This window comes from Nicotiana tabacum, chromosome 10 (assembly GCF_000715075.1).
Source record: "Nicotiana tabacum cultivar K326 chromosome 10, ASM71507v2, whole genome shotgun sequence".
In the NCBI taxonomy this organism is placed as follows: domain Eukaryota; kingdom Viridiplantae; phylum Streptophyta; class Magnoliopsida; order Solanales; family Solanaceae; genus Nicotiana; species Nicotiana tabacum.
The window spans coordinates 133,313,715-133,326,492 of record NC_134089.1 but is presented as its reverse complement, the minus strand read 5'-3'; positions in this window follow the sequence as shown (position 1 = coordinate 133,326,492).

The following is a 12,778-nucleotide window of genomic DNA, read 5'->3' as shown; positions in this document are numbered from 1 at the left end:
TATTTTTATCGCATTCTTCCTTTTATCATTCCATATTCCCCCCTTTAGGGGAGTACTAAGAGTTGGAGCTACGACGACCTACCTATAGATGTTTCACCTTTTCATCCTTGACATCCTTTCACATCATCGATGACCCTTACTCGTCTTGCGGTAATCCTTTCGTACCAAGGATAGCAAAATTCCTTAATCACGAGGGTGAAACTTAGTATAACTGGCACATACAATCCCTTAAGATGAACTTTGCTCACATTGCTTGCTGTAGGGAAGTGTCTTCCTGAATGACCATTCTCTAAACTTCTCATGAATCTTCTTTTATCGTCCATTCTATTATTGGCGGAACAAAATCTGAAATTCTTATGATGGCAGCTATTATTAGTCACTCAGTCCCTAATTCATGTTTAGTTTATCTTGTTCACCAATCCATACTGGTTCTATTACTCTTGGGTCTGCCTTTTCCTCTTGGTAATCGCGTTAGAGTTGCGGACTTATTTCTCGAAATGAGAACATGACTGTATGGCCTATACTCTTTCATTGTCTCAAGGCCTGTCATCTTTTGTCTTTCCCTTTACTTGATTGTAAATTATGTAATACTGTCATCATTTTTTTTGACCTACCGTTATCATCCGTGTATCATATCTTACTCATAATGCTTCATTAACTCTTTTCCCATCTCCCTCTAATTATCTATGTCTACTGCTTTATTCTAAAAACTCGAATACAACATTGTTTTGCCTTTGGCTCCCCTTGCTTCATCCCTTGGCTCTTACAGTTGCCTAGCATTCTTTCTTTATCGAGGTGGGAGCCACACTAAGGTAATATTTATTCCTTCAAGGCATCCAGTGCTCATATCTAGCTTTAATATTTTAGGGTGCACCATGTAGGTGTCTCACGAGGAGATCTACTAGCACACTTGCAATATCCTTTGGAAATGTCAACCGTCACAAACAATTCATCCATCATATCTTCTTATACTGCTTCTATTAACCCCCATAGGGCATATCTGGAATGGGTGCGACCAATTGTATATACCTCTGTTACTATTGAATATAACTCAAAAAGCTTATGTTCCTTTGCTCAATTATAAACGTCGTTAGTCTTCATTAATTGGGTACCTCGTACTTTTCTTCACCTTGCTTCTTTTACTTCTTGAAAGCATTGTCTTTCACCATAAAGGTGAATAAATATTCTTGCCTTAAGGCTTCTTATCAGGAAGCTTGCACCTTTCAGTACACCCATTGTCACACCTCCTTTTTCCTACACCCCCGGAAGGGAGTTTATTCTAATTTAAGTGACAATCGAAACGGGATTATTTTATTTAAAATTCAGAGTCGCCACTTGGGATATTTATGGTGTCCCAAGTCACCGGTTTTAAATCCAGAATCGAGGAAAGATTGACTCTAAAGATTGACTCTGTTTTACAGTCCGCGAACACAGAAATCCGGGTAAGGAATTCTGTTAACCCGGGAGAAGGTGTTAGGCATTCACGAGTTCCGTGGTTCTAGCACGGTCGCTCAACTGTTATTGTTGGCCTAATTATCTGATTTTAATACATGTTTTAGTCTATGGTTTAATTTTAACTTATTAACCGCTTTTAATCATTTTTAGGAAGATTCAACGTTATTTAAAAAACACGCCTTGAACCATGCCACATGAAATGCACCCGCGATCCACGACATATTTTATTTAACGTTATTGAGAATTGGAGTTGGGTCACATGAAATGCACACCCGAGTTTAAGGAAATTAATTTAAATAGCGCGCCTAAAGCAACTATGCACTTTCAAGTTAATGACATAGTTTGCGAGGGCCATGCAAAATTTAACTAATGGCACACCTCGATTTCTGAAGGGATTAAAATTAATTAAGTGAGGGCCATGGGTTTAGGGGTTTTATTTGACATGGCACGCCTCAACCTATTCATGGAAACACAAGTGGAATAAATAAAAATGTTATGGACACATACCAACAGAACTAATGTTCAATTTATTTTTCCCATACCAGTTAGTAAATGTCACAACGTGATTCTAAATCATGCCAACTCAATGCACCTATCTCATCTTATACATAAATTATGTTGATATGCGTCCAATTTAAATTTTAAAATATCAATTTATACTTTAAACAATTAGAAACAAAAGAACGATTGATTCTTCCGAACACACAAAAAAAAGTATAAAAAGGGTGGCTATTTTTAGTGTCACCTAGCTAATCATTGAAATACTTAAGGTGTAGAAGTTAAAACTAATGTACCTGCTTATGCTTATATACAAAGGAATCCGTTATCCTTAGATTTTCTGTAAGCTACTTGTCATACACATCAAAGTTGCACCATGATTATATTAGCTTAATCCATCGTAGCCCGTAATCAACAAAGAAGAGACAAACACCAATGGATCAATTTTCAGCTCAAAATACAAACACCCATTTCCAGTACTCAAAGACCACATAAACGACTACTACAACTATATCTCAATAACAAACACATCAAAGGAAAGAAGAAAGCATCCATATCAATTTCATTTTTGATTCCCAGATGCATAGAATTTCTCCACCAATAAACTCTTCAAATCATTTAACAGGCAAACAAACATAGAATCAACACTTAGACAGATCTTGAGCGGGAAAGAGGAGACCAATCATTAATAAATATAGCAAGATACAAAGAGTTTTCTGAGTTTACCTCTTAACTAAAAATGCAAAGTGAACAAATTCCTTAGCAAAGTCGAAAATAGCTGCTACAATTAGAGCTTAGTCATTTCCTTAGCAAAAGCAGAAGAGCAGCGACATCAACCTCCACCTTTAAATTTTTTTTTCCGGTTTTCTGTTTTTTCTTCTTTAGATCTGGATAGGAAAATTTGGGATTCATGGGGATCTGTTTCAGAAGGGTTCAGAGGAAATTTATGGACTGCATTTGGAGCTTTTTCGCTGCTCATTTTCTGAGTTGGAGTCACAGCCTTTCATGGCTGAAGCAGGTTGTTCGTTTTTTGAAAGGGGAAGCTCGGCAACGTGCCGTTTTTGTTCAAAAAATGGGGAAGGGGAGGGGATTTGATATTTGGAGATGATGAAGATGGTCTGATGTGTGGATGAAGAAGGAGCAACGTTTGTTTCCTTTTTTGGGTGTTGAAGAAAACAGGGTTCTCTTCTTTTTGGAGTCCCTGCGGCGTTGGTCCTCTTCCTTCCAGGTGGGGGGTCTAATGTTAGGTCTATATTTAGGTGTGAGGTTCTATTATATAGGGGTAGAGATTATGTTAGGGGTATGGGCCTAGGAATTATGGGCTAGGTCCAAAATTAGGCCTCGAGCCCATGTTTTATTATTTTCTGGGTGAACAAGACTAAAATACTACTTTATTTATTAATTAATTTTACTTAAATAATATAACTATTAAAATAAGACTGACTGTTGAAATAAACTATTTTTTTGGGTATTTTTCAAGATTAGAAATGACTACAAAATATTAATAGAACTATTTTTGTAATTTTCATTTTTCTTGTAATAAAATAAAGTAAAAGAGTAAAAATTAGTTGAAATAGCTATATTAGGCCTAAATTAAATATTTACATGCTAAAATATAAAAAATCTTGGGGAGGGTCAAAAATCACATGTCTACAGCTGCCCCACTTTGACTGGAAAAATGAAGAGTTTTCAGACAAAGAACGACTAGACAAATTTTTTGACCCGACCTTTATTTGGGAGAGACTAAAATTGAGAAAAGGGGAATGTGACCGAGCCCTGGTATCTGAGCTGCCTACATATCCTTGACTATAAAGGAATCAGGCCACGTGTAGTTCAGCGGTGAGTGAGATGATGGAGTGTGCCGAGGTTGAGAGCCAGTCGAGGTACCGTTCCGCTGAGGTTCCGATCCGCGGTCCCGTTATTAAATCAAAATTTAAAATAAAAAATACTAACTAAGCTTATCAGCTACGAGTTACAAGATTCCTATCTATGAGTCTTCTGAAGCTTGATCTTGAGTCTTGGTTGGTTCTTCATGCGGACTCTGATCTGAATCTTGATGCTTGTTAGCCGCAGATGTTGGCTCAATCTTCTTGAGCTTTTCAAACCAAGACGGGACATGCAGAGCTTGTGACCTCAGTCCTATCTTGAGCAGCTCACATCTTTCATTAACTTATGCATTTGGATTCACTTCTTGTTTTTCTTTTTTTTTTCTTTATATTTTGGATTGTGACTAACTTCTGTTGATCATCCAGGACTGCTGACTCACATTCTTGATGCGAGGTTCTTTTGTTGCTGACCTGTATTGTATTCTAAATTGAATTCTCTTATTTTCCAGGCGTGCGCCTGATTGCTGAACTTGAACCGTCTTCTCTTGTTCTTTGACACTGTTTTCCCTTGCACCTTGAACCATTTTCCCTTGAAACTTGAACTGTCTTCCTTCGAAACTGCTTTCCCTTGAAACTTGAGGTGTCTTCCCTTGTTCTCCAGGTGGGCGCCTGATTACAACAAAACAAACAAAACAAAAGAAATTTTTTCTGCCCCAGTTTGCACTAGGAAGATTTGTGAGTTGTTAGCAAAATTGTAAACCACGTGTACTATTGATGCAATGATGAGAGTAAACTAAAGAATAGACTAGGAAAACTATAAACTAAGCTTGATTAAAGTAAAAACTTACCCTATTCTTCAAGCGGGGCCCTTGATTTCAAGAAAACTAAACATTGATAACTTAAGAAAACTAAAAATTGACCTATTTTTTCAAATCCAGACTTCCTTTTTTTTCAAAATATCCTAGGAGAAAATTCGTCAGACTAGGTTTTCTATCTTAGGAGAAAGATTCATCAGACTAAGACGTTAATCCTAGGAGGAAATTCATCAGGCTAGGCCTTTTTTCTACTACTTTTGGTATCTTAGGAGAAAAGTTCATCAGACTAAGATTTCTATCTTAGGAGAAAGATTCATCAGACTAAGATTTTGATCCTAGGAGAAAGTTCATTAGATTAGGTCTCTTTTCTTTTTTGGTATCTTAGGAGAAAGATTCATCAGACTAAGATGTTTATCCTAGGAGAAAGATTCATCAGACTAGGTTTTCTATCTTAGGAGAAAGATTCATCAAACTAAGATTTCGATCCTAGGAGAAAAGTTCATCAGACTAGGTCTTTTTTTTATCTTAGGAGAAAAATTCATCAGACTAAGATTTTGATCCTAGGAGAAAGTTCATCAGACTAAGATTTTGATCCTAGGAGAAAGTTCATCAGACTAGGTCTCTTTTCTTTTTTGGTATCTTAGGGGAAAAGTTCATCAGACTAAGATGTTTATCCTAGGAGAAAGATTCATCAGACTAGGTCTTCTATCTTAGGAGAAAAATTCATCAGACTAAGATTTTGATTGGGAGGAAAATCCATCAGACTAAGACTTTTTATCCTAGGAGGAAAAATGTGAAGATCAATGGCAAGATGTTATGCACAATAACAAGACAAATAAAGGCAAAGATTTGAGAAACTTCCCTTTGTCGGCTCTTATCGTCTTTTCTTTTTCTTCTCTTTTTTTGTTGTTTTTTTTCATTTTTTTCTTTTTGAATCACTTTCCTTGCACCGCTTTGTCCCTGTTTCATACAAAGAAAAAATTGTCAGTTTTGAAAATGGTGGTCGGTTTGTGGCCTTGAATCTTGGGCGGCTTGGCTTCTGCTCAATCAGCTTAAGTCGGCTTCAAGAGACTTTTGCTCTGCATCAATCCTAATTGTTTCACACCTAGTATCATTTGTATTTGCGGCTCAATCAGCCTTATCCCAACGGAGATCCTTGCTTAGGTGACCTTTTCCGATATCTTGAATGACTACCTGCTTTTTTGAGCAATTTGCCGGTCAGAGAGAATCACCAGTTATCTTTGCTTGCGCCAAGTAGGCTGACAAGAGTCTTTTGGGGGAGCCTTTGCATGAATTCTCAAGGCACATTGACAGTAACAACCGAGTGTACTGACCAAATTTACTTTGTGCAACTGAAAAGCTGGTAGCAGATTTTGAAATCTTTTCTTGCTTGTTTTGACAAGGACTGACTCAGAGGGAAGGACACAATGCTATAAAGAAACAATATTAACAAGAAATTCCTCCTGTCGGAAGGACAGAAGGAAGAGTTTTTTTTTTCAATAACTAGCCTTAATGATCATGACATGCATTTTGGACTTAACAGCCGATCTATCAAACTAATTCAATCTTTCATTTTACCATTCTTATGAACTTTGAAGTTGGGCTTGTTCGTGCCAATTCTTTGCATCAGCTTCATGACTCACTTTCGACTAGTGGTGCCCCGAGGGGTTTTCACCAGCAAGTCTCTTTCATTTATTCATCTCTGCTTGCCGTCTCCTTACACTGCCCGTGAAGGTTTTCACTAGTAAGACTCTCTCATTTTCCTTATTTTTCTTTTCTTTTACTTTCTTATGCGAGCAACTTGACAGTGTTATATGTCGTGTGATAACCGTTGCTCATTGCATGCTTCTCTTGCCATTCTTGAAGGCATATTGAGAGGTCTTTATTTGGAAGGATTTTGGATAGGGTTGGAAAGAAAGGACGTCATGAAGACGCAAAATAAACTCAAAGTAAAGGGGGTTGTGGACTTACAACTCTTGGAATCGACTCTTTCAAAAGTGAAATAAAATCTCTGTCCCAGTTTCAGATGCTGGGGATTTTGGATTTTTCTATTTTTTCTATTTTTTTCTTCTAAATTCTTATTTGGTTGGACCGAACCGTGAGGCTGCCTACGTATCCTTATTTTTTAAGGAATCAGGTCGAACGTAGTTCAAACATCTGACCTAACTATAATTTTTTCATCCTTCTTTCTGTATCTCTTTTTTCTTTTTTTTTTCTTTTTATTTCTTTTGTTTTTCAAAACAAGTTGCCCCAACTTCTATTTTTTGAGGGCAGACAATTCTTTTCTTTTTTTTTCACTTGAACTTTCTAAGAATCGCCCCAGTTTGTACTTTTGGGACATGGACTCTTTTTTTTCCTTTTTTTTCATTTTTCATTTTTTTTGACTCTTGACTCTAAACTTGATTCCAAAAGATGTTGGGCAAAGAAAATAACACAGGTTCAGAAGGGGTAACAGAGGGTATAAAGTGTTTGGATAGCAGAAAAAGGGCCTCCTAGCCTCGAGAACGCCAATTATTGTATTTTTCGCGATCACATCATTGATGAACATGACTGACTTCTTGGGTCATTTTCAGTTTAAAGTTGTATGAACAATACTTTCCTCGTTGTGAATGACCCTTGTCAATTTGGGTGATTTTTCTTGGATTTTGTCTTGATGTAGAAGATGCATTTTGCCATTAACTGATCCATTTCAAGTTGTCTAGAATACACCTTCTATTCAAAACACTTTCTATCTCTTACTGCTAAACAGACTTCAGCCCATCCGATTATCCTTAAGCCCGATCTTCTCAAATGATTCAAAAGGTAGAGATCCTTAACTTCCATGAGCATGACTGCTTTGGTTCCATGTATACTTGGCTCATGCTTATTTTCCAAATGTTTCATGTCTTTATTCATCTTCCAAAAATGTCTCTTTCTCACTTATCCAATTCAAGACTACGTCAGTTTTCTAAAATCTGGCCAAAAATTCCGCATGCATGTCATGTTACTAGTACTAGCGTGAAAAGAATTATGCATAAAATGGACACAAAATGACTGGTTGTCTTTAATTGAATGAAGGATAGCAGGGTCCGATAACACAAAAGAAGAAGAAAAGAAGAAGAAAAGAAGACAAAATAAGCTATCATGGCTAAAGGAGGAGTGACTTTCCAGTTGCTAAATGATATTTTAGCCATACATTCGCACATCAACATTACCACGACATTTTGACCATTTTAATTGCTTTGGATTCAACACTCAAATTTTGACAATCATCCCGAGCAGCCCATGTCCTATTGCTCAAATCTAGTAAAGTTACCCCCACATTTGCCTCCGTTTTTATTTTTCACCGCCAACTTGACTACTTGACTTTTCGTGACTTTGGATCAACAACAATGGTGTTTATTCCCTTGGTTGAGAAGATACTTTTATTTCCGAGAGATCTTGGATTGTTCTTATGACTCACCATTACAAACCAACAAACCGACCACCTTTGACTAGCTTTTATTTCAAAACAACAGCCATGTTAGAATAAACACTCTTTGTTTTTTTTCCTTCTTTTCTTTTCTCTTTTTTTCTTGTCTCTTTCCTTTCCCTTTTTTTTTGGTTTTTCTTTTTTTTTTTTCTCTTTTTCATTTCCCCCCCTTTTTTTAAGCCTTTCGATCGAACCTGATGTGGGTTGCCTACGTATCATGTGGGAACATGAATCAGATTTTGCGTAGTTCGGGAATATCATGAATAAAGTAAATAAACTAACTCTTTTTTTTTATTTTGAATTTTTTTTTTTCCGAAAGAAATACTTACAAAGAAGAAAGAAAATATTTTTGGATTTCAATTTTTTTTAAGGATTTTTGAAAAGAAAGACTTCTAAAGAAGAGAAAAAAATAATTTTCTTGAATTTTAACTTCTTTTTCTTTTCTTTTTTTCTGAAAATTTCAAAAGAAAAACTTCTAAAGAAGAAAGGAAATATTTTTGGAATTTTACTTTGAATTTATGAAAGAAATACTACAAAAGAAAAGAGTTTTTTTTTTGAATTTGCAAACAAATATTTTTGGATTTTGAGAGAGATTAGAAGAAAATATTTTTGTATTTATTTTTTTTAAAAAAAATTGGGGTTTAAAAGAAAGACTTTCTAAATAAAAAAAGTAAATGAAAATATTTTTTGGATTTTTTTTAAAAAATGGTGTCTCAAAAAAAAAGACTTTTCTAGAGAGAAAGTAAAGGAAAATATTTTTGGATTTTTTTAAAATTATGGGCCGGAACCGATGAGGTTTGCCTACGTATCTCACATCCGGTGAGAATCAGACTCGCGTAGTTCGCGCAATTTTGACGAAACAGGAAAAACATGACTTATTTTGAAATGACTTTTTTTTTTCAAAAATTCAGTGGAGTTTCAGGATATTGCAAATACCTACCTCTCACTCTTGATTTTTGTTTTTTTTGATTTTGATTTTTTTTCATTTTCTTTCCCTATTCTAGAAGCTAGTCAACATGCAAGCCGAAACAGACAGATACACAAGTAGCACGTAAGATGCATCAGGATGGTCTTTTAATTTGGGTACACCTGTCCTAGACGGACCCATCCCCTGTGTTGAGTCCCCAAAGGTAAATGTACGTGATGCAAACAAGCGTTCCTACTAGGGATCTGGCATGAGGCTATGTTATTCTAGGTTTAAAACCTGGGTGTATTGTTCTAGACCTGGCTTACCCGAGCGGACAGCTCGAGCCGAGGGAGGGCAGCGTACCGGGAATAAAGAAGCTTCACCGGCTTTGCAACTTGTCCGAACCTCGTTCTAAAATTGGGATATGACTCTAACAGAAAAGAAGTCACTCGAAGTGCACACTTCCCAGCTGATTTAGAAGACTAAGAGAGAAGAGGGTTTTCGTAACAGTTTATATACAGTTCAAGCAATATTAAAGCGGTAAAAAACGGCATTTAGCACATTAGGCTCAAACACGCAAAAAATCAGATAATAGATAAAAACCAAGTATGACAGTTATTCTAAGCTCGAATTCTGAACCCTGAACCAGAAATTCTGGGTTCTTATCCCCAGCGGAGTCGCCAGAGCTGTCACACCTCCTTTTTTCTACACCCCCGGAAGGGAGTATATAAGGGAGTTTATTCCAATTTAAGTGACAATCGAAACAGGATTATTTTATTTAAAATTCAGAGTCGCCACTTGGGATATTTATGGTATCCAAGGTCACCGGTTTTAAATCCCGAATCGAGGAAAGATTGACTCTGTTTTACAGTCCGCAAACACAGAAATCCGGGTAAGGAATTCTGTTAACTCGGGAGAAGGTGTTAGGCATTCTTGAGTTCCGTGGTTCTAGCACGGTCGCTCAACTGTTATTATTGGCCTAATTATCTAATTTTAATACATGTTTTAGCCTATGGTTCAATTTTTAACTTATTGACCGCGTTTAATCATTTTTAGGAAGATTCAACGTTATTTAAAAAATACGCCTTGAACCATGCCACATGAAATGCACCCGCGATCCACGACATATTTTATTTAACGTTGTTGAGAATTGGAGTTGGGTCACATGAAATGCACACTCGAGTTTAAGGAAATTAATTTAAATAGCGCGCCTAAAGCAACTACGCACTTTCAAGTTAATGACATGGTTTGCGAGGGCCATGCAAAATTTAACTAATGGCACACCTCGATTTCTGAAGGGATTAAAATTAATTAAGTGAGGGCCATGAGTTTAGGGGTTTTATTTGACATGGCACGCCTCAACTTATTCATGGAAACACAAGTGGAATAAATAAAAATGTTATGGACACATACCAACAGAACTAATGTTCAATTTATTTTTCCCATACCAGTTAGTAAATGTCACAACATGATTCTAAATCATGCCAACTCAATGCACCTATCTCATCTTATACATAAATTATGTTGATATGCATCCAATTTAAATTTTAAAATATCAAATTATATTTTAAACAATTAGAAACAAAAGAACGATTGATTCTTCCGAACACACAAAAAAAAGTATAAAAAGGGTGGCTATTTTTAGTGTCAGCTAGCTAATCATTGAAATACTTAAGGTATAACAGTTAAAACTAGTGTACCTGCTTATGCTTATATACAAAGGAATCCGTTATCCTTAGATTTTCTGTAAGCTACTTGTCATACACATCAAAGTTGCACCATGATTATATTAGCTTAATCCATCGTAGCCCGTAATCAACAAAGAAGAGACAAACACCAATGGATCAATTTTCAGCTCAAAATACAAACACCCATTTCCAGTACTCAAAGACCACATAAACGACTACTACAACTATATCTCAATAACAAACACATCAAAGGGAAGAAGAAAGCATCCATATCAATTTCATTTTTGATTCCCAGATGCATAGAATTTCTCCACCAATAAACTCTTCAAATCATTTAACATGCAAACAAATATAGAATTAACACTTAAACAGATCTCGAGCGGGAAAGAGGAGACCAATCATTAATAAATATAGCAAGATACAAAGAGTTTTCTGAGTTTGCCTCTTAACTAAAAATGCAAAGTGAACAAATTCCTTAGCAAAGCTGAAAATAGCTGCTACAATTAAAGCTTTGTCATTTCCTTAGCAAAAGCAGAAGAGCAGCGACATCAACCTCCACCTTTAATTTTTTTTTTCCGGTTTTCTGTTTTTTATTCTTCAGATCTGGATAGGGAAATTTGGGATTCATGGGGGTCTGTTTCAGAAGGGTTCAGAGGAAATTTATGGACTGCATTTAGAGCTTTTTCGCTGCTCATTTTCTGAGCTGGAGTCACAGCCTTTCATGGTTGAAGCAGGTTGTTCGTTTTTTGAAAGGGGAAGCTCGACAGCGTACCGTTTTTGTTCGAAAAATAGGGAAGGGGAGGGGATTTGATATTTGGAGATGATGAAGATGGTCTGATGTGTGGATGAAGAAGGAGCAGCGTTTGTTTCCTTTTTTGGGTGTTGAAGAAAACATGGTTCTCTTCTTTTTGGAGTCCCTGCGGCGCTGGTCCTCTTCCAGGTGGGGGGTCTAATGTTAGGTCTATATTTAGGTGTGAGGTTCTATTATATAGGGGTAGAGATTAGGTTAGGGGTATGGGCCTAGGAATTATGGGCTAGGTCCAAAATTAGGCCTAAAAATGGGTAGCTCGAGCCCATGTTTTATTCTTTTCTGGGTGAACAAGACTAAAATACTACTTTATTTATTAATTAATTTTACTTAAATATTATAACTATTAAAATAAGACTGACCGTTAAAATAAACTATTCTTTTGGGTATTTTTCAAGATTAAGAATGACTACAAAACATTAATAGAACTATTTTTGTAATTTTCATTTTTCTTGTAATAAAATAAAGTAAAAGAGTAAAAATTAGTTGAAATAGCTATATTAGGCCTAAATTAAATATTTATGTGCTAAAATATAAAAAATCTTGGGGAGGGTCAAAAATCACATGTCTACAACGATCTGCTAAAGACCTCACATTTACTTATCGTAGGCATTATACAAAAATTCAATTCCTCTGACTCAGCTCTTCCACAACTATCTCTCTTTCCAATCCTTCTTTCCGGATGTAGGTATCGTCTTATTACGAATAATAAAAAAAGAATTTCGGAATTTGAATTCTTATAAGTGAGCTCTGCCACACGATCTAGAGTAAGAAGAAAGAGTGACAATCCTAAATGCCCTGTAGCCTCCTACTTATAAGTATGGTGCACGACACACCCATAAACAAGACTCTACTAGACATGACTTTTAGACTCCCTAGGACGGAACTGCTCTGATACCACTTTTGTCACGACCCAAACCGACGGGCCGCGACGGGCACCCGATACCTTACTCAACCGAGTACCAACATAACGTATCTTTCTTATTATATCATCATATACACATGACATACGGGCCTAATAGGTCAACATGATCCTTTATAAACTCAAAACACAGGCCGACAAGGCCGTACAATCTTTTATGTATACGACATATGTCTACAAGACTCTAAGAGTACATAAATATCATAAAGGTCGGGACAAAGTCATGCCATACCAAACAATACACGTCTAAATCATACTAACCAAACGAGCAACTCCGAAGCAAATAGAGCTCACCAACATCTTCCATTGAGTTGATAGCCTACTTGGAGGGTTCTCGACCTGTCTATTGGAACCTGCGTGCATGAAATGCAGCGTCCCCAGGCAAAAGGGACGTCAACACGAATAATG